Here is a 22,967-nt window from a genome sequence, read left to right as displayed (position 1 = left end):
TACAGTAGCAACTGGCGACTTTTGGAATTCTGTTTCCCATTAGGACTTAAACTGGGCGTGCAATTACAGGTACACTGGAGAACAGAAACGTCATCGTTTTGCGTTCCTGGAGTGTCACCGTCAAGTAGGACACGTGATGTCGTGATGTACAATATGTATTGGAATACATGTGATGGTCGCGATGGGACTGACTTGTGTGATCCATAATAGTATCATGATCATTTATTGAGATACAAAGTTGGTTATAAGGAGATACGTTTGTGTACACAAAACAGAAACGTGTTAATGTGATGCTGAACATCGTTCTGGCCTGTTATAACTGCCACAGCCCTGTTTTTAAGAGACTTTTACACCGAGATTTATGTTTAGAAATGCAAGATGCGTCCACACCACACTATCCCCACAAGGCACAACGTAATTCCAAAAAAAAAAAAAAAAAAACACACAAGAAACTGTTTTCTTCTTTGGGAAGATGGGTACTTTGCTGTTCCGGTGTGCCTCTCCTGCATTCTGCATGCAGCCGAGGTACAAACAGAAACAGCTGAAATGTCAGAGGGCCTTGTGTTGCGTTTAACTGATCACTAACAACAGGGCTAGGCTGCCTGGAGGAAGCCCACCTGTTAATTCCATAACAGTGCTATTAGCATGTGATCGTGTTATCAGGTTTGGACTGCAGTGGCTCTTAGTCCTGATAAAATGAAGCTTGAATCGGCTTGTGATCTTTGGGCTTCATGCTCCTTTAGTTTCATACTGATGATGTCAGCTTATTTTCTTGCTGTCTGTAAAGCCTCACACATCCCATCCCTGCGTTTGCACACACTGGCTAACTGATAAATAATTGCGTGTTTTTGATCTCTTGCTGTGTGGGTGTTGAGGACAGCCGATGCAAGTCCAATCTGGAGTAATGCAGACAGTTCTTTGGACTGGCTTTGCAGTTGTTAGTCAGGTTTATCTAATCCTGTCTCGATCTTCCTTCTTCATGGAAAGAACAAAACCACTTCAAAGTCAAACTTGAACCGTTTACCTTCAAAGAGTTGCTCAAAGTGAACATCCCTTCAATGGGATTTGAAAAAGGTTGTATTCCTGCAGAAATTTCTTGTTAAAGATTAAATTAGCCAATGACCAAAGAACTGTCCTGCAGTTTGACCAATCGGTGATGGTTTGGAGGAGGGCTTTTGAAAAGATCTGTAATGAAACAAACCAACTTTTTTTAATGCCTGAGTCATTACCATTTGGGTCAAAGTCAGCATTAAGTAGAAAGGCTTTTCTCCCAGAGCAATTATGTGTAATTCAAAGCAAGCAGTCTTCCGCTGGAAAATGACTGTCCTCAGTGATCAGAAATTAGACAGCGGGTGCTTTAGTGTAAAAATCTGTGCTGGTTTCATTCCCACATCATTATGAAGGTGTGTACACATTTACAGATCAATCCAGCAGTGCATTCACAACTTATTAGCTTCACAAGCTTAAACAAACAAACAAACAAGATAAGGGATAAGCCAGTCTGTGCACAGCGCACGCAGCTTGCACAATGTCCAGCGATACCTGAACAGAGGTTCCAGGCAGGGTTCATGTCAATGATGTGTACAGTGGTATGGTCACTGTGTTTGGGACTCTTTCACTGGAGCTTCTCGCATAGCTCCAGAAGTACTTTCTGGGAAATAATTGGACTTTTCTGTAAACTTGAAGTACCAGTAGACGATTTTGTTCTCTTGAGTTTGATTTTCAAATCTTGGTTGGCACTCCTGTAAGCCAGAACAACCAAGTAAATCTAGTTCTATAACTTGAGTCCAAGCAGGGTCCAGCTGAAGAGAGTGGCAATGTTTCTCTATGCACTAGCCACACACTCCTCTAGCCTGAACTAGCTCACAGTTTGTTTGCTTTCTTTATTTTTTCCACCTGCAGTTGCCAAATATGCATGTGGTCCAGTATACCGACTAGGCAAATACCCAGTAGAATTGAAATTGGAATTGAAGGCTCTCCACACTGCCCCGAAGCACACCAGTTCTAATTAGATTTAAATTTCAGTTTGCAATAAACCGCAAAATTAGAGAAAGACATTTACATGTATTCGCTGTGACAGGCCTTGCCTGAACTGAAAGGCAGTCTAATCTAATGTATCCTTCAAGCCCTCGTGCAGATCCCTTTGCATAAAAGGAAGCTGGCGATGCCAATAAAGAATTAATGCACTCCGTCCAGAGCTCTTTATTATCATACATCCTCATTGTTATGCAGAGAATGAAATACCTTGATAAGCAGCTGTGCTGAATGTTAACCAGTTAAATAAAAAGTGTGTTATTAGCATGGGCTCAGGGAGGGAGGGAGTGCGTATGAAAAGGGAAGATTTGCACTAGTCGTCGCGGCAGGGGGATATTTTTCAGTTCTGAGTGTTGCTCAAAATGAGTCGGCCTAAAAAGCCTGCACATAAATGGACTAATGCACGCTGAAGTCCTGCCAAGTGAGAGGAACGTGGTATGGTGCATGGTAGTTCCTGCAGAAGAAAGATTCCTGCAGATATTGCCTTCGTCGTTGGCAAATCCCAAATTTCCCCTGCTGAAAAAATAAAGGAATTTGCCCAACTCTGTTGTAAATTGGTGTGACTCATCCCGTGGAAATTGGAGAACAAAAACAAGTCAATCAAAGCTAGACTTGATCGAGTTTTGCTTTTGGCAGAGCCAGAGGTAATTGCAGTGGAGCACCAAATGGAGACTGGTGTGGAGGTGTCGGTCTCTGTCAAACTTTTACATGGGGTTGAGGAAGGTCCTACTGTAGCTTCACGTTTTCATGACATGGCTCGAATTCTGTATTTACATCCTGGCTGGAGAAGCATGTCACTGAGGATCTGGGAAAAGCCTCTGGGAGCAGGTGGATTAACTTGGAAAAGCAACCAGGGATTTCACGATCAGAGTTAACCACGTGTTAGCCTGCATGTCTGACCCGCCATGCGGAAGGAAGATATTACAAAGCGGGCACCGCTGGGCTTAAAAGCAGGAGGATACCCTCAAACCCCATGGCATGGAGAGACGCAGCTGGATTAGAATCCTGATTTGAAGTTTTCCCGTTCCCAGTGCCTGTCTGGCATCCTGAGCGCTTCAGAAATGTAACCTGACCTCCGCATTGAGACTTGCATGCAGCTGACAGTTGGTTTTGGATGGAGATGAATCTCTCCTGCTTTCCCTGGTCTCAAGCCAGAGACTGGGCAGACGGGTTGTCGCACCAGGGCTTGGTGTGTTTGTACTGCATGGGTGCAGGTCCCTGCTAGCGTGCGGTGGGTGCGTTCTGCGGCGCGTCAGAGCCGTTTGTGCAATAATAAAGCAGGGCTTTGCATTGCACAGAGCCCTTTTGTCAGGGTTTTTAGCTGAAGTCTGCATTTCGTCTGACCCTCCAGGGCAGCAGTGAATCACTGGTAAACCATGTCTGTGAGCCTGTCGGGTCTGTAAGCCAAGCCCACCGGCTCGTACCAAGGCATGCTGGGAAGGCAGAGGCAGGGCTGAAATAGTTTTCGAGCACTTCAATTGCACGCCGCGAGGAATCGATCTTAACGTTGTTAAGAAGATGGGTTTTCATCATTAAGAGCAGCTTTTATTTACAATAATGTCCAAAAAAGGCTCGCAATGAAGTTATAAAACTGCAGTCTCAAACATAACTGACAGTAAACTGTGTTTATCCATAATTACAGTGCGTGAGATGACTCCACTATAGTATAAACTATTAAAATGCAGTGCCCTGGGCTTTATAGAGCCCGATAGCTTGTCGTGCATGGATGCCTCCCCAAGTACTTGAGTTAAGAAAGAGTCCTTGTAAATTTAACATAACTGAATAGCAGTAACTCATGCATTCAAATAAAACCGATTTATAACAGACAGGATTTTAAAGCTAGGCTGCAGTTCTCCTAAAGGCTTCATTGCACAGCGACCAAAGTTATTTTTGCGTGTGTGTGTTTTGTATTTTCCCTTAAGAATCAGAGGAAAGGGAAATTGATTTTTCTTCCTCTCTCTGTTAAGATCTTTCCAAGTACATGAGGAGCATCCAAGGAAAGGAAGCCCTGCTAAGTCTTTAGTGTGTGAAACCAGAAGAAGCCAGCCATTACCTGCTTACTTTGCTTCATTTTTTGGCTGCAAGCATTCACAGAGGGTTTTTTTTTTGTTTTATATCGATGTTGTTGCAGATGTAACATTTCAATTTTAGCAGGGCCAGTATATAGCCGAGTGATTTTCAGACAAGGTATCATGTTGGGGTAAAATGCAATCTCTGTCTGGACTCACTAGCTCAGCTCTGAGCTATGGGCTGTGACTCATTGATCCTGATTGGTGGAAAGCTTGTAAGGACTGTCTCCTCAAATCTGAGACAGACGGGCATCGCTTTTATTTTCGGGGATGTACTGTCCCAACAAGTGGTACCCAGTCGTTTCCGGTATGTTACCATGCGGTATACCCTGAAGGTTCTCCATCCTCTCCCGTAGGCATTGCTCAGTCTTTACTCAATAGATATTGTTTCCCTTGAAATCCTGCACTTGCCTACCTTAGCAGAACTAATATTGTGGGACGTATGAAATAATAATCACTATACAGTACATGGGATTGAAGACAGCCCTGAAGTATCTCAGAGTGCTTTCGAATCATAAATATGGAACATTTTGTTCAATAAAGAGGGCCGCTGCTGATGTGAAACCTCTTAAAATGCACATCTGATTGGGAGTGGCTGCTCTGAAAGAAAGCCGTACAGTACCCCCTGGAAGTAACCCAGTTAGTTGTTGCTTAGGTGTGTCGCATCGAAGAGGCTTCAACACAGGTCACCCTGTCCTCTGAATGTGTGTGTGATTCTCATGCAAGCTGCACTGGAGACCGAACAGGCCTCTGTGTGTCACTCAGAGCAATCGGAGTAATGCGCTGAGATGAACGTTTGGACGAGAAGTCTTACTCGGTTCAGTCTCCGTTCCTTTCCAGACCTCTCTGAGAGACACCCAGCTGAGGTGTCAGTCACAGTTTAGCCATGTGCCCGTTGCTCTGCTCCATCCAACCTCAGTCCCCTAGCAGATGCGGGTAGCCGTGACGTGACGTTCTTCCCTGCTTGCATCCATTATCCCTTCCAGTAAAGCCTTAATACCATCAGCAGTGGTTTAGTTACCTGACACACAGGAACGAGACCACCAGAGCCCAGGTCACATACAGTAGAGCCATCACTCCAATCAATGATCTGTGTTTTGATGCATCATTTTTATACATTTCTTCAGCAAGGAAAAAGGATGTTGATCAAGACTATGTTATTATTGACCTGATACAGAACGGGACACTGCGTGGTATTGTATTGAGTTGTACCTACAAACAGGGCTGCAGAATAACTGTGTGCCAAAAGATTTGGTCAGGACCCGAAGAGTTTCTTCTAGCTGTAGTTTTTTGCAGCCGACAGGAACACTCGCCAGCATGAGCTGCTTCCGGAAACCCCCTTCTTGGCTGTTTTCTGAACAGCTTATCAGATTCCAAGTGAAATAGAACTGTTAAGCCTAGCCTGTAACTTTTTTTTTGTCTTTTTTTCGTAGTTCTAAATGTATAATTATTTGGTTCCAGAAGGTTCTGAGTCTGTTCCCCAAAATAGATATTTTTTTTTACAGACACGCACATTTTTGGCCTCCCCGGATCTTCTCATAATTTAGCCTGTTACGTTTTGCTCTCTTGAAATCTCTGGCTGTTTGCCAGTCAGTGAACCTGAATCACGCAGTTTGACTTGTGGAATGCAGTCCGCTTGCGCTAAGCCCTGCCAGAAACAGAAAGCCCCAGCCTCTGTCTGCGTGCACCAGGGAGCTCTGCATGTTCAAGAACAAGCTCCTTATTTAATTCTACCTGGGTAGCTCCACGGGACCGTGAGATAATGATCGTGTCCTTCAGTGGAACATGTCCAACTAAATCAAGACATGGGGAAAGGTAGATGACTGATCGGTCTGCTGTGAAAAACGTGGTTTGATTTTCTATTGATGCATCGATTTGATCAGTTAATCGTGCTTGTACAGTATATCTCTTTGATTTCTTATCACCTGGGGCATTCCCTGGAAACGGAATCCTGGTGCCTGAACACTCCTCAGCAGTTCCTTGCTTGCTTTGCAATGTTAGCATTTAAAATAAGTAATGCCAAAGTAGGCTGTCTAGACCAAAAATGGATAAGCGACAATCCTGTTTCTCTCTCCTCTCTCTCTCTCTGACTTCCTCCCTGATAGGGACAGAGCTGTGTCCTTTGCGATGAGGTCCAGGGCAGCTGTCAGCCGAAGTGTGGGCTGGTACCGTGGGAGCTGCTGACAGAGACAGCTCCACTCAAATTAAATGTAATTCTAGTCTGAAGTCGGGAGGGTGGTTATTGCTGTACAGAATGTGACAAGATGACATTGCTGTGTAGATGATGGTAATTAGCAGTTGTTTAGGTTTGTGCTGGTGCCATGGCCAGCGGCACTGACAGATTCTCTCCCCAGTGTGTGGCAGTGCCCGTCAATGTCGACTCGGAGGCTGTTGCTGGCCTTGTGAGCGAGGCGCCAGTCCCCCCACCCCCCTACCCCCTTCTGTGGGCTGATACTACCCCAGTAGGCTGCGAGACCCGAACATAAACACACAAACCCACCCACGCGACTTCCTTCCTCACAGTGAATAATCCCAGCACCTCTCTCTCTCTCTCTCTCTCTCTCTCTCTCTCTCTCATGAACATCTGGACCATCTTGAATGGGAACTAGCCAAGTAGTTTGTTTTTATTTTTGGAAATTGATGTAAATATTGTAAAGAGGAAACGTAGCTGCTTTTCCGATGGCTGATGCGTATTAGCTTCCTCTCGACGGGGTCAAATAAAGGCATCGTCAACTTTATAGCGGGTGGGTTAAGGTGCAATATACTGCTCCAATTCTACAAAAGCCTTTTTTTAGTTTGATCCAGCGTTATTAGGGAATAGTTGTTTCGTGGCAGTATTTGTTTATGTATTTACTTCTGTATTTAATCTTGTGCTTTGTTGGTGTGAAGAATGTTTTAAAAGCAGCTGGTGCTTTGGGCTTTGTTTTTGTGCTTTGGTGTGAAGATGTATTTTAAAAGGAAGGCTGCTGTTCTGTGCAGGGAACGTTGTGACTGTCTGTCTTTTGAGTCATGTTTCCAGGTGCAGTAGCCCAGATAGAGATGCATCTTGCCCTGGTGCTTCTCATTCATGTGTTATTGGAGTTTAAGTTTTTAGTTTTTAGGGTCCGCAGTAAACTCGTTTGATGTGGGAGGTCCTTGCAAATGAGATGCTTTTAAATACAACGGAGTAGCTCCTGCCGCTCTGTAAAACATAATGTTATTATCTCTGTAGGCTTGCTGTGGCTCCCTTATGCATGCAGTATGCTTTTCCTCTTCAGCCTCCAATGTGGTGGTCCATCAATGTGCTGCCATCTTCCCAGTCCAGTCAAGTCTAGTGAATCGCTCTCTGTTCCAAGCAGCATAGGGCACTGCATATCCTTTGGGTGGGTAGCATTGTGGAGGGCTGGACTGAAGTCTCTCTCTGCTAAGGAAGGATGGAAGGAGCAGTACAGGATTTTGAATTCAGCGTGTCTGGACAAATTAGACCAACAGCTGTTCCAGGAGAGATTTATGGAGGTGGAGGTATCCCAGTGAATGAGCATGCCTGTTCCCAAAGAGGCCCTCTCCACACTGGGGTGGAGGCAGCAGCATTGAGGGTCTCGGTGTAGGTTTGGACAGGATATTTTATCTGCATGACTTACAAGCGTTTCTTGGTTGGCGATTTGCATTCAAAATAACGAGGTTCTGAAAACTACAGTACTTGGTTTAATATTCCCCCGCCCCGTCCTGTATTTCTTTATTGCTGTTTCCCATATTTCCAAGGGCCTTGACCGAACGCGTTTCTGTAGAACTGAGAAGCTACTGTGTTCAGCCTGTTGTGCCACCCAGTCCCCTATAAAAAGTTATTGAGGAGACGGGCTTGGAGCCAAGCCTTCTCCAAATGGGAGATCCCCCTGCTGCCACAACCGCTGGGTGGCTGGCTGGCAGGCAGGCAGAGAGCAGGAGATGCTGCCAGCCTCCCTCCCTGCAGCCTGTGATTTTAAAGGGATGGTCTTTTCTGGAGTTTTGGGTGTTGCAGTAAAGTCTGTGGTGGGCTGCCTCGTATCGACCAACCTTTCCCTCTTCGTTTCCATGGAAACCCTGCCAGTGATTCAGAGAGGCCTCTCCACCCTCCTTCTCCCACCCAGCCTTGGAAAATCATTTCCACAGGATAGCCTAGCTTTACTTTGCAATCCTGTTAGTGATTTATTGACGCCCTTATCCAACACCAGTTAAAACCGCGGAAATACGAGTCGTTTACGAGTGTCAGGCTCCTGTTTTAATGTTATTAAAATAGACGCCACACTGTGTTCACACAAGGGACAAAACAAATTGTGACTCTTCAATCATTAAAACCGTTTCATTTTTCTTTTGACGCGCACGTCACTTCACGTTTATCAGACGTGGGCCCTGTGGGTAAACACTTCGGTTTCTAGACCAGCACATTTCGTCTGAAGACTGTGTGGCTCCTCTGGCGCTGAGCTGGTTTCACCTCACTGCTTAACCTTCCTAGGATCTCCAGGAACAGTGCACTCTAATATTATTCATTGCTTATATATAAAATGCGTAGTTTAAATCCTAAAGCAAATGGATTATTCCTTTGTAATGATCCTGAGCATGGTGCTTTGGAACAGGATCCTATGGTTTACATTGCATCTTCAACAAAGCCACAGAACAGATGCATTAGTTTATGGCGATCTGGGATGCCCCTTGGAACCTGGCCGCTAAAATGTGCTTTGAACCCGGACTGCTCGCCGTCTGTGTAGGTTTTACCCCTTGCAAAGATGCCAGTGCTCAGAGATGGGGAGTGATGAGAAGCCAGCCAGCCTCAGGTACTCCTCCTAGTCTGCATGCACATTGCAGGGACTCAAAGCGGATTGCACTGAGAGGAAGGGGAGTGGGTATTGTTGACTTTCTCACCTCAGGGCCACAAGGTTATGCACTCTGATGCTATCTCCTGATACCCCGGGTCAGCTCCCAGCAATCCTTCAGTGTGTGCTTGTCCCTGTTAGGTAGATAGCAAGCAAACAAGAAAATGTGCTGGTTTAGGCATACGATTTGGGGCAAATATGGGTGTGTAGAACAAATGCAAACATACACGGCAGCCTCTAACATACCTAATATGTTGAAAAAAAAAAAAAAGGTAATTTCTGAGCCACACTGTCTGAACTGTAAAGGACTTTGCCATTCAGTTTTCCAGGAGCCTCCTGTGGCATTCACTGCATACTCCTTGCAAACAGCAGCATAATGCAGTCACGCTGTAAAAGCATGCTTCTTTATATACAGGTGGAAACTGCAGCTCAGAATCATGCAATAAACACTCAAGTGCTGAAACTATTTCTCTGGCCAGGGACACACTGAGGCATTATTTACCCTACAATACCTTTGTTGTGCAAGTGGAGTAAACAGCCCTGGAAATCTGGCTCCTGGTTTTCTGTTGCATTCCTATAAAGTAAGTACCAGTGTATGACTTTCCAGTGCAAAACTCAGAGTGCAGTGTGACCAGTCTGATTGTGGAGGTTTTTGCATTTTGCGGTGTTTTAATCAAGTGTATTAATTGCATGTAGAATGTTCCTGTTGCTGCACTGAATGTTTCGTGTTGAGAGAGAGAGAGAGATTCTACTTTGAAAAGCTTTGTTTAACCGTCACTTTTTTCTTTTTAATAACACAGTTATATGGCCGCTAAGCATCGGCCTGGGATTTAGAGGGATTCAGAAACAAGTCTCAACAGACACAGAAAAAGAGGCAGAGCCAGGTTTGATATGAACTCACGGGGTTAGAAACGCCAGACTTCAGTACTGAGGCAGCTGCCAGTCAAGCAGGGAGGGCGGAGCCGCACAGCACAGTGCAGGGTGTAACCCAAACATTCAGCAGGCTGCTACAAAGAGCCCCCAACCTGCTTATTAACACAGCGATTGCTTAAAGGTCGGTTTTCTGTAATTATTTATACATTTCTGGGGGGAGAACACTTCCTGTATGTTGCGTACTGCCATATCATTAACTTCAAAAGGACCCTGTACTCCCTCCTCCCCAACACAATGGGAAGGGAGAGAGACTAGACTACACAATATCACGGTTTTTAACCTCCAAGCAGTAGAAACTATTCTGATTTTTATTTTTCGTATGTATTTGCCATTTGTTTTAATAGTTATTTTACGTTGAGGGCTTTTGTGCTAGGATCTACCAAAACTACAATTTCAGGAAATGATTATAATTTTATCCCCCCATGTGCTACTTTAAATGTTTTGAAAATGATTGTTTGTAATTATTGTAATCGGATAATCAGACGTAGTGTAAAATGATTAGTTGTCTAGATACTGCTGCTGCCGCCCCTCCCTTAGGTGTTAGTCATGGAGACTTATCGTTCTTTAATTAAAGGGTGGCTCAAGCGCCTTGATAACACTGAGGTGAAACTGCATGTGTTTTGAAGTTCTGGCCTCCTTTTGAAACATGTCCGTCCTCATTCCTGAGTACCTCCAGTGGACAGGGTTCAAGTTCAATCCTGTCCTCAAGCACTTCTCTGTCTCAATCCACAGCGTGTCCAGACAGCCAACAAGGCCCTGTGGCGGAATTGCATTGCCAGAGGTCAGAGGTCAGCAGTTTGGAAGAGTCAGTTTTAAAGGAATAGTCTAGCGTTCAGCAGAGCTGCTCTGCTGGCACAATGCCACTATCTCATTACACCCATCATTCTCCTTGACCTAAAGGTATTAATAATCTGATCTGAACCAGGGATTGCAATATAAGAAAAACCAGGAAACCACTTCATGGAAAAGGCAGTACTTTCTATTTCTGTGTTGTTGTTTTTTTGGTCTTTGAGAAGACTGGATTCTGTTGACACCCAGAATTTCAAAGGAAAGCTTCACACTTGATTAAGTTGAAAAGCTTGAACAGTGCTGAAATGCGTACCCGAAACAGACTGGAACTTTTACATTTCTTGTACAGTTCAGCAGTATGTTGTGGCCCCTTTTTTTCTGGTGCGTTTGCCAAACCATTAAATTCTCACACACTAGTAACCTTGACGCGTGTCTGTAAAGTACAAATTCTGTTTTGTACCGATGTACTGCGCGCAGTTGGCTGAGTAAATAAAGCAATGTGTTATTTTAAATGCGGTGGGGGTGGGGGAGGGAGGGATGTTGGCTGTATCGTCAGGTTATCTGATTTCCAGGGGGGGATTTTCTCCTTGATAGTGACTGCTTTTAGGGTCACCAACAGTTCTGAAAGAAGAAACACCTGAGGAAGGCCTTACACTTGTGTTGGCTGAATTCAGGTCAATGACTGACTGCTCCAGTAGTGACAATAGCAGAGCAAAACATCCTTCCTCATTCTTGAGTATAATATTTACCAATCCTCTTCATTGTGTTTAAAAATCTCCATTTGAGGCACCTCGGCGATGGTGTCTATTCTCTTTCTTTCTTTCTTTTGTACTGTTTTCCTCCCTCTCTCTCCCCTCCTCTCACAGGCTCATGCGCCACCATTTGTTCTGAAAGGTGTATTCTCCAGAGGCTGTCAGGCTTGGACACTTAATGGAGGTAAATTAGGACTTGCCAGTTTTGAAGCACTTTTGGAGAGATGATTTACACTTTGAGAAAAGCAAACATCCTGTGTGCTGGCTGCACACTCTGGCTGAGACTGAAACAGTCCCCGGCTCAAGTCGGCTGTGAAGATGTAATCAGATTTTCCTGTCTGTCCACAGCTGCGCTCCGAGCGCTCAATAAAATAAACAACATGAATGCGTAGGTCCAGTTTTTAAAGAACAGCCAGGTTCATACAGTGTTACAGTCCCACAAAGATTGCCAAACATCATAAAAAAAATCAGGGAACCTTAATTAAAACAACTCCAATAAAATACAACCTTCTGAGCTACAATGCTGTTTCAAAAACCCTATTTTTAGCTGTGCTTTTAGGGTTTCCCCCTCAAACACAGGAAGTGACTCTGTAGCATGGTGTGTATGGGGCAGGTGTATCGTATTAAGCCTGTAGAGAAGCTCAAACTGCTGTGCAGTGAGAGTCTCGTTTATCTGCCTGGTGAAATGGCGTCCCTGTACTTGAATGCAGCAGGGATCCTCTCTTTGCTTTTGTCTTGGTTTAACCACAGAGGAATTCTCTGCGGTCCTCCCTGTCTGTGATTAAGCCTTGAAGAATGCAGGTGATCATCAATCCTGCCAGCTTGTTGTATTGAGTGTGAATCAGTTTTGCATTACACACACACACACACAGAGGAGGGAATAGATGATCTATTCATTCCTGTCGTGCTTAGCCAGTGAAGCTTGTTATCGAACACCTTGTTTTAATAATAAAGACACAACAGCCATTTACTTCTGATTTAGCATTGGCAGCATTAGCACTGGTGCCCACATCCTTGCGACATCAGAACCACAATGCATTTTAATGAGTACTTCCGCAATACTTTCACCAAACTACAGGAGTGAGCTCTCGTTGTCTGGGATCTGGCGTGATCATGAAAGGTGTCCCGAAGGGCTTTCTAGGTTTGCAACCTTATAAACTGTGGTTAGAACCTGGAGGTTGTGTTACATGAGATGCAAAACACTTCATCAATCAAACGGTTTCCTGCTTTCGATCTCATCTCCCCGGAGATCAGCAAGCTCAGGTAAAGTCAGTGTTTGCGTCTGTGTGTGCGTGCGTGCGTGCGTGTGTTTGTTTTTGTGATTGTTGGTTCTCAAGAAGGGGTCAATAGCTCTGTCTACAGTCAGTGTAGCCAGGTGTTTAAGAACATCCCATAATGCCCTTCAGTCTGTACCTGCAGGTGGTTGTTTTTGTTTTTTTTTGTCTTGGGTTTGCAGGTCCCAATGCAGTACAGTATTTAAACCCGCGTTACATTTGATAGTCTTTTGTGATATTTTTTTTTTTATTTAGCCTGTATTCTATCAGTGGTTTTTAACCCTGGTGCTGAAATTCTCCCCACAGTCCAGCTTTTTGCTTCAACCAGGAACTAAATATTTGCTTTAAGAACGCCTTGTTTTCTAATGCACAGAACACCCTTCCCAGCCAGCACGCCTGTGAGACTTTAAACAGTGTGTAACTACACTGATTTCTGTATCATTCATCAACAGACTGCAATACACATTTTAAAGAAACGGCAACAGTGGTTTATGATTCACCTCAGCCCCTTAAGAACAACAACAAAAAAAATATGTCATGCTGTAATTTGCAGTTCTTGCTTGTAATTGTGGTTGGAATTGTGAATTACGAATGAGTGATAGCAGTGGAGTGCGCCAGCAGTACGCCCTGCTATCCATGTTCAGCTAGAACACCTCAATTATCCTGCCCTTCAGTCCTGGGCCTGCCTGCTGCTCTTGTTAATTGACACAGGTAAGCTGGATGCTGTTAAGCATATGGACGGGTCAGAGCGAGGCTTTGCGGCTCACTCCTGGTACATCTTGGATCAGTTACATGGAGCGCAGGAGGTTCATGAACATTAGAGAACGAGCGAGTTGTAAACAAGACGGGAGCTTCTGAAAATAGACTTTTGTGATGGAGTGGGGTGAAGCGAACGGGTTTCACGATTCTTCCTTGGGTTGCGTGATGATGAGGCTGCGTGTTGTGGTTTGTGTAAAGAAAACTCAAAACACAGCAGCTTCTTGTAGTCCACCATATTGTTCTTGAATAACAAACAGACCTGGTTGTGTAGTTTGTGTGACTGCATTCTCCCTCTGGCTGGTTTAAGCTTTTTCAGGGTTGATACGGAGATCAGGCGCTGAAGTGGTAAGTCTGAATTAGTAAGACCCTTTCAGAATGGGACCATGCTGAGAAATGGCAGCCTCATTTCCAAAGAGATTGCCATTCCAGTACGTAGGCAGGAAGTGTGATATCTACTGAAAGAAAAGGAAACGGACGCTGTAGGTCATGTCATTTTGTAGCTACTGTAGCGTACTGGGCCTCAAAGCCAGGCATTTGATTTGCTTTGGAGTGCCCGAAATGCAGCTCTTTTGTGCAAGGGGTTTAGGTTAAAGCTGAGCACATCGGATGGAATGTCCTGTGTTTTCTGCATCGGAGACAGTTGGCTGCTTTGTTTTGTTTTTGAATTAGTTTTTTTTGATGTACCTATGAATAGCACGAGAAGCAGACACTCCCTGAGCATTGTTACTGGAACACATCGTTCTCCCTACAGTCAGAAAGAGACTGCGCTCCCCTCCCCTGTGATCCTTAACTCTTTGCTAGCTGCGTGCTTGAATGATCTCTAGTCTTGAGATTGGAAGTGGGGCCGGTCCTTGCCGGCACGCACTGCCACCACTTCTGTATCCTGAAGCCTGGCATTAAATATTGCTTTACAATGATTTATCTTTATCGGGAACTTAGTATGTCTGAGACCCTGCACGAGTCTTCTAGAGAACCACGTGCTGGGGCTCTGAAATGTACAGTCATACTTGCTCACCACTGTGGTTTTAACAAACCAAAGAGAGAGTTTCACACAGCAGCAGCCTCAGTGTAGGGCTCGGCAATGTCTTTGCTTTGTGCAGAGGCAGTAAGACTCTAGTCTGGGACTCGAGTGTAAAATAATATGGGTGTAATAAATGTGGAGGCGAAGCCCTAGCAGTGTTTATAATAAATCTGGAGTTAGCTGGCTGGGAGTAGTCTTGCAAGCAGTAATGTTTCAAGTCTGTTTAATGTGTGGTGCATGCAGAAGCATTGAGAAGCGGGCTTGCAAATTACACCTTGCTCTGTCATAGTTAGGGCTATTTTTTGTTTTTTCACTATAAAGAAAAAAAAAAAAGATATATATCATTTTTTGCACGATCTACAATTTAGTATTTCAAGATATTTCACGATTTAAACATTATATATTAAAGCCGAAAAAATAGCATTGTCACATTCCAAATTGATGATGTTCTCTTGAGTTATTACACAACAAATGTTCCTAAATATTGAAATGCTTACCTGAACAACAGTAAAGGTTAAATTGCAGAATGTTTCGGTTTTTATGTTCTATTTTCAGTGAATTGTCAAACAAAATAAAAACATAAATTAATGCAAGAATAACCTCAAATGTCCCCCCTTCTTTTACTGGACAGAGTGATCTTTAGCAGAAATATTTCCCATCTCTGATGCAGCTGGTGGATTTTTCATTAAAGAAATCGTGCAGCTCTGTGCAGGGTGTTCCTTCATTTACCAGGCAGAAGCAAACAAAACCGGCTGCCAGGTTCCTAAATGCAGTGTAACAGTTAGTGTGTCAGTAAGGCAAACATTTGCTCTAATTATTTAAATCTCATAGACTGTATACGAGTTTACAGATCGTTTTCTAGTGACTTCTTATTTCGCCTTGTTTTTTCTTTTTAATCAACGTCAGCAGGTTTTTTTTTTTTTATATAAAATGTGACTTGTTTATATGGTTCCCTGCAGAAGAAAAAGGAGGGAAAGGGTGTGTTTTGGCTGAAAGGGAGAGAACGAGAACTTGGCAGGCATTCAGAGCTGATGATTTGAAGCCTTCGCTCAGCCTGCGTAATTCTATACACACACGCACACGCGTGATCAAAGCGTTGTGCGTGTGCGGGTTTCCCTGCCAATGTCTAGGCTCTAATCCTGATACGCAGTGCATCCTAATCTGCACTCGGGCAGGGTACAGCGCAGCGCAGTACAGTATACTGTGCATTGTGTAACACTCCTAGCGTTCTAACCACAGATTCTGCATGGATTTGATAGGCTGCTGATCGCAGAAGTGTAAAGACGAGCAGGGATGTCTTTGTGTGATTGTTAAACGCATGGCTGACAAAGGCTTTTGTATCTGTCTATCTCAGAACTATACTGACACAGTCCTGGGCTGGCTGGTACACTGGGGGGGGGGACTGTGTGTTTGTGTGTGGTCCGCCACTAATTAACGCTGGATAATTAGAGAGCGATGCCTGTAATTAGAAGGCTGCTCAGCGTGGGTGTGTGCTTGTGCGTTAGGACTCATTCAGACTGGCTCTGCAGTTCATGCAGATGTCTGTGCGCTCGTCTTTACTGAAAGGGGGGCAGTGTGCAGAGGAGATGGTCCAGTGTGGGGCTCGTACTCCTAAAGTATAGGTGTGTGTCTGTCTCTGTGCAATCACAAAGAGCAATGTGTTTGCAATCTTGGTTGGTTATTAATTGCTCCGCTGTGTTTGCTGAAACACTGTTGCATTGCAATGACACCTTTATCTCTTTTATCAGTTACTGTTGCCAGGGGCTTTTTTTAAATCTCTTTTTCCTGGCTAGTTTTTTTTTTTAACTGAATAACGTTATATATGTTTCCCCTTTTTCTATTTTAAAGCAATTTGTTGAAAGAATTCAAGGTTCTGGAACTGCTGAGGATTGTAGGGTAACACCATACTGTATAGTATTGCTTATATTTGCTAAGGCTTTAGCTAATTAAAGTGACTGAAACCTAAAGATACTTGGTTCCGTCGTGCATTTTTGTGGCAAATTCCATTCCAGTTCCAGAACAGCGTGAATTGTTTTTGGCAGATTTTTACTAGATAGTGCAAATACAAACTAATGAACAACAGTTTTGTCATTTGATATTAGTAATATATAAATGACAGTGTCATCATGTACTACTGCAGTCTTTTACAAGCACACCTTTTATATAGATGAAGAGAAACACACTTTCTTGAAATGGAATGCGTACGTGAGTGCCTACACACACACACACACACACACACACACACACACACACACACACCCACACCCACCACTGCTTTTTAGTTACTAGGCCAGCAGGATAGTTGCGCAATAATTGCGCTGAAGGATTTGGTCAGGACCCAAAGGTTTTCTTCCAGCTGTAAACTTTTGTGAGCCGACAGGAGCACTCTCACGTCGGCATCAGCTGCCGCAGGAAACCCCCCTAGCCACTTTCAGAACAGTTAATTGAATCTCTTATCAGATTCAAAGTGAAATAGAAATCTTAAGCCTGTAACTGTTCTGAATCTCTAATGAATAGGTTCCGGAAGCTTTGGTGTCTGTGCCCTGAAGATTTTGTCCCTTCGGCTGCCCTGCTATGGAGAGCCTCTGTGTAGGTGCTCTTCTCATCATACCTGTTTGCTGTACACAGGAACGACAGCCTTGTGTTTGCTCAGTACTGGACCCTCCTCGCCAGGCCAGGCCAGGGCTCCCAGCTGTGCTCACACTGCCCTGATAACGAAGCACTGCAGTGAGCAAGAACAACGGCTGACTGTGAAATGAGACAAACACAGGGAAGGAGACGCATCCTGCCACAACCGACCACTACCCATATTAATGAGTGCTTCCTTTCTGTGCTAACATGAGATGTGTGTGTGTGTGTTTATTGGCTTGTGTGTAGGTGACTTTGAAGTCTGAAGCCTGTTGATTTTAGGGTTGAGGTATGAAAAAGTAACCACAGTATTATAACCTCATTGTTCTAAGAACACAACCCGTTATTTGTCATGGCTTCTATTTGCACCAGTGTTCCATTTTAAAAGCACTGTTGCACTAGTATGGACTGGCCGTTTAGCACCCTGCTGTCCAGCAGACTCTGGGCAGCAAGAGTGTTGCTGGGATCAAGTGTGCTTTAAACTTCAGCAAGAAAGAGCGACGGAACAATTTGTTTGGATTAAGGGTAATAATGGTTTTGTTTACCTGTGTGTGGTTTGTAAGACGCATTTCTACAGTGTTAGTCACTCTGTCTGTCACTCTCTCCCACGCAGTTGGAAGAAAAGAAAAACACAAGAGCTGCAGTTGAGCTGTTTTTAGCGTGTGTATTATTCATCTCTGCTATTGTCGGTGACCTTGGTGGCATAAACTGAATTTGGTGGCTGCTGAATGACAAGAATGAGGGATCTTTTAAAATGTGATTAAAAATAATATTTTGGGTCAGATGGACAGACAAGGAATTAAATAAGAGTGAGTGAAGAGCAAAGAGGGGAGGGGAGGGAGAGGGGAGAGCGAGAGATGCAGGCAGCGGCCTGATATTTCAGCAGCTCAGCCCCGGGACAGGGGAGGCTGACTCTGTGATGCTGATATGAACGGACACTCCTGAAATCTCTGAGATTCATAAAGAAAGCTGCAGGGCTGGAATTACTTTCAGCTCAGGAAAGAGAACATTGTGAAAGAGAGGAAGAGGAGGGAGGGAGGAAGGGGGGCTCGATTCTCTGTTCTTTGAGTCCCCTGTTTCCTTTTAAATATCTCTCTTGCTCTGTGCCATTAAGCTTCAGCTGGCATGCTGTGTGGCAGGAGTGGGCAGAGAGAGAGATGAGAAAAAAAGAATCTCGCTTTTTAATGGGCTGTTCTGCCCTTTTAATTACAGGAAACTTCAGTGCTAATTAATGATATATAACTTGAATCCTATAATAGCAGAACCTTTAACCTGCATTTGTATTTGGGTAATGCCACTAAATACTGCAGCCCTTCCCTCGTGTGGGACTGCAGCTGGCACCCTGTTCACCGTCCCGTTTTGAAAGCGTAATTGGAAACGAGTGGGAAGCACGTGGTCCCAGCGTGTGTTGATCGTGTAGGGTGGGCCACCATCCATTTGTGGCTGGGAGGCGATTTTGTAGTGAAGATGCATTTCCACAATTAGGAATCTCCCAGTGAGGCAATCAGCACTGGCCCTCCTTTTCAAGGAGGGGGTGGAGTAGCACAGTGATTGTCTTCTCCAGCTGTGAGCCGCGCCTATCAATTGCATGCGATCAGTCTTGCCAATAGACATCCCTATTGATCCTGATACGTTGTGAGGCTCTGCTGTCACTGTATTCAGTGTCAGATCCTTTAAGTCCCCTTTGATTTGTGTGAAATAAGATCCTCCCCACAGCCTGAAGCCGTTACCCTCTTAAACCTCCCACCATCTCTGACATGGCCAGAAGTGAGCAACAACAGTAATGAGAAGATGCCCTCAATCCGCAAAGCCTCCTGTGTCTCTGCCTTGCATGCAGGGTGATGACAGTGTGGCTCGCAGGGATTTTAAAAGGACTGGTCTGGTGTCAGGAAAAGACCATTCCTGGTCAGTGCATTGGGGTTATCTGGGAAATAACCTTTCTATTCCAGTTAAGGGGTTAAACAAACAAAAAACAATACAGCACATGTCTGTACATCCTGACATACTGAAAACACATGCCTGTTAGCATGCATTCATAGGGGGGGACACGGGGAGATAAATTAGACGTGACAGGGAAAATGGAATCTGGGACGTCTCTCTCCTCTCCTCTCCTCTCTCTCCTCTGTCCTCTCCTCTCTCCTTTCTCTCCTCCTCGCTCTCTTTCTCTCCTCACTCTGTGTGTGGAGAGTCTCTCCTCTCTCTCTCTCTCCTCTCTTCTCCCTGTGTGTGGAAAGTCTCTCCTCCTCTCCTCTCCTTGCTCTGTGTGTGGAGAGTCTCTCCTCTCTCTCTCTCTCCTCTCTTCTCCCTGTGTGTGGAGAGTCTCTCCTCCTCTCCTCTCCTTGCTCTGTGTGTGGAGAGTCTCTCCTCTCCTCTCCCTGTGTGGAGAGTCTCTCCTCCTCTCTCCTCTCCTCTCCTCTCCCCGTGTGTGGAGAGTCTCTCCTCTCTTTCAGTAAGCACAGCTCTGCTCTTACCAGGGGAAGCACAGTTCCAATCCCCAGCTGTTTGTGCTCGCATGTTCCTGCTGTGTTTGAAGAACGCCAGCAGCATTAGTACAGTGTTTTGCTGCAGTGGACGCCGGGGAGCTGTTTCTGTCACAAAGCTGTTTTGCTGCAGTACAGCAAGTGGGGCATTTCCCATTGACAAGGTGCGCTTGTATGGAGGACTAGAGGAGACTTCAGCAATACACCACAGTAATACAACCTAATCCTAAAGCAATACAAATTATAATCTGTGGTTGGAATTAAAAACAAACCGAAGGCTATTGACCATAATTAGCTGATTTAAGCTGCAAGAGATGTACTATGCATGTGTATAGATTATGAAATGTCATTGTGTAATGCATGCACGATATTTACCGTACTCTTATTTTATTACAGATGTTACCAGGAGACTTGCAGAGTGATCTTGTGCAGCATGGCAGTGCATGTGTCTAGAGTGGGTCTTCCCACAACCCTTTCTCCACTTTCAATATGAATTCCAGTTTCTTTTATGGGCTGTCGGGTTCCACTTTACATTACAGACGCTGCAAAGATCCTCTCGCCCTTAGGGGGTGGGGCGAGATCACCGGCCAGCGCACCCCTCACCCCTGCCCCCCCCCCCCCCCCCCGCGCATTAATGAAACGCAAACAGACAAACTAGCGTGAAGAAATGTCCACCCCCCAAGCCCTGTCAGGAAACCTGATTGGGGTTATTGGGGCAGAAAGGCAGAGGCTTCCCTGAGGGCTCAAAGCAATCCTGCCACTGCAAAGAGGTTAGCCATGATTAACACACTGTGAACGCACTGCTAGCCCAGATAGCAGAAATAAATGAGTGCTCAGAGAATGAGAATAATACCGTTGCATTGGCGTGTACCACATCCTGCTATCTATGCTGCTTCTGCCATTCTCGGATAGTAGATTTTTTTGGAAGAACAAAGTCATTCAAGTTCTCAGTGTAGTTGGCTTTACAAAGTATTTGTCTGCCGGTATTAACTCAAAACACACCTAAAAACTGCCCTTCCTTCATCTTTACAATTGAGTGCCTGTTAATGACGTTTTGTCCGTAAACTGGCAATGAAAATATGTTGCAAAACCAGTAAACCACCGATTTGTCACTTTGCGTGTGGCCTTTCGTTAACCCTAACTCTGGGATGCATATTTATTTGTGGAGTTTATTCTGAGATGACGCCTTGTCCAGGACTACACTCCCACAATTGATTTGAGTGAGTTTCGCCACACCCCTACATTCAAGGTTTTTCTGAGAGCTTCACCTTTGCCCTCCCTGTAGTAGTGAGAGAGTTGCAGGGTTAGACACTCGGCCTGACCGGTACCAGCCCTGCTAGTCAGGAGTGAGAGGTTTGAGCAATCAGGCCTCCGCTCAATAAATTGTTCCCTGCCTGCAGCTGGATAAACAGTGCTTAATAGTGAACTGCAGACTCCATGCTGTGATCAGTGCGATTAGCATCAGATCCGGTTTAGCAGAGGCCTGATTGATCAAAACCACGTCAAGTTCAGGCACCTGGTCCTTTTACCAGAAACCCAGGACTGGTGTCATGCATTGTGTTCTTACTAGCTCACCACTTCATTGATTCAAAACCCTTCTTTTATTTATATATATATATATATATATATATATATATATATATATATATATATATATATATATATATATATATATATATAAAAGCTGTTAAGCTCATGTTAAAGCCTGAAGTGTCTCGTTTGCAGTGGGCCTCCTGTGGTGTAGATAAACCCGTTCCTTTGGTTGTTGATTATTTAGCTGTTTGAACACGTTTATCCATGTTGTTTTCCCTCCCCCCTCGTTGTACTTCTCTCTACCGGCCAGCATGCAGCAGCTGCGAGGGGAGGGGGAGAGGAGCAGCTGCTGGCTCCCCCACAGCCAGCCTGCTTACATGGAAATGTTGCTCTCAATTTTCAGTGACTGGGGTTAGTTTCCATTTCATTTCCTAAGCGTTTAAACTGTAGTTTGAAACATGTTTAAACGTATTGGGAATGTTCCAGAAATGTAAGAAGAACACCATCGCATTTGAAAATACATTTCAGCATTCATATCTGTGTGTATTGGACTGTTTGTGGAAATGACTGTGGAGAAATATTTCATAGGAAGTAAATAGGGCTTCTCTTCGGTTTATATTACATTTTTGTTAACACTAAAAGCTAAAACCTGCATTTGGCCTTTATAGTCACACCTGACCTTTTTTTTAAACTCTTTTAAACTGTTCACACCCCTACATTCTAGTTGCTAGGCTACCGTTGCCTGCTTTCTTCCTCTGCCTTCAGCAGAAGGATAACTACAGTCCAGGTGTGTGTTTGCACAGAAAGGGGAGTGTCCCCAGTGATGGTGATGATGTCATAGAGGCAGGGTGGAGCTGCTGCCACGTTCAGTAATCTCTGTGCTCATCCTCCTCTTCCTCGCGTGTGCTTGGCTGTGCTGCCGTCTCCTTTTAGAGCCAGCCTGACTGGTTAGTCTCGTTGAAGACATGTTGGTACACGCACGCTACCATCAATCCAGGCTTAAGTGTTCTCTGTACTAGAGATTCACCCTAGAGCTCAAACTAACCCAGCTTTATTCTTCACGGGAAGACTTGAATGCCAGGTGTTAAGCCAACAGAGTCTGAGTGAAGCCGAAAAGGCTTCTCTCGACTTTTATTTTTTAACAATGCTGCTCTTCAAGTACCCCTCCATGATTTAGTTTCCACAAGTCCCCTTTAATTTGTGTTGTTGTCTGTTGTCTATACCTTAAAGCAGTCACTGTTTAGTCACTGTGGCAACAGACTATTTAATGACTCTGAGGCTGTATGAATGCTCTGGGATAGCAAAGCCTGTTTAAAACGGAATCCTGAACTGCTGAGTATATGAGGACCAGGGCTGAGAGCTGCTGTTCCAATCCACTTACCTTCCACGCTGCAGCCCAGCACTCTAACCACTGAGCTACACCTTCCACACTGCAGCCCAGCACCCTAACCACTGAGCGACGCACACCCACTACCTTCCACGCTGCAGCCCAGCACTTAACCACTGAGCTACACAAACCCACTACCTTCCACGCTGCAGCCCAGCACTCTAACTACTGCGCTACACCTTCCACGCTGCAGCCCAGCACCCTAACCACTGAGCTACTCGCACCCGCTCTTTTCCGCACTACGGCCCGGCCCTCTGCAATGGCCAAGCAATTCTCCACTCTAACATGGCCCCTGCCCGCTTCATTGACAGACTCTACACTTTAAACAGTGCAGTGTATTTCGCTTCGCTCTGTTTAAATATCCCCCTTGATAAAAGGCTGCAGCTGTGTCGTATCTGCAGTCAGTGCTCTCTGACGCAGGGCTGGAAGATTAGATAGAGCAGTATTTTTAGTCACCTGACAGACCCTGCTCTGCAGAA

The 22,967-nt window shown here is 44.8% G+C and overlaps 1 protein-coding gene across 4 annotated transcripts in view; it reads left to right on the top strand.

Moving 5' to 3' along the window:
• The window catches only part of LOC117966523 (rho guanine nucleotide exchange factor 12-like), a 60,692-nt gene that overhangs the window by 2,671 nt on the left and 35,054 nt on the right, over positions 1 to 22,967 (top strand). The window lies entirely within an intron of this gene.

This window comes from Acipenser ruthenus, chromosome 39 (genome assembly GCF_902713425.1).
Source record: "Acipenser ruthenus chromosome 39, fAciRut3.2 maternal haplotype, whole genome shotgun sequence".
Lineage (NCBI taxonomy): Eukaryota > Metazoa > Chordata > Actinopteri > Acipenseriformes > Acipenseridae > Acipenser > Acipenser ruthenus.
This window is presented reverse-complemented; position numbering and strand designations above follow the sequence as displayed.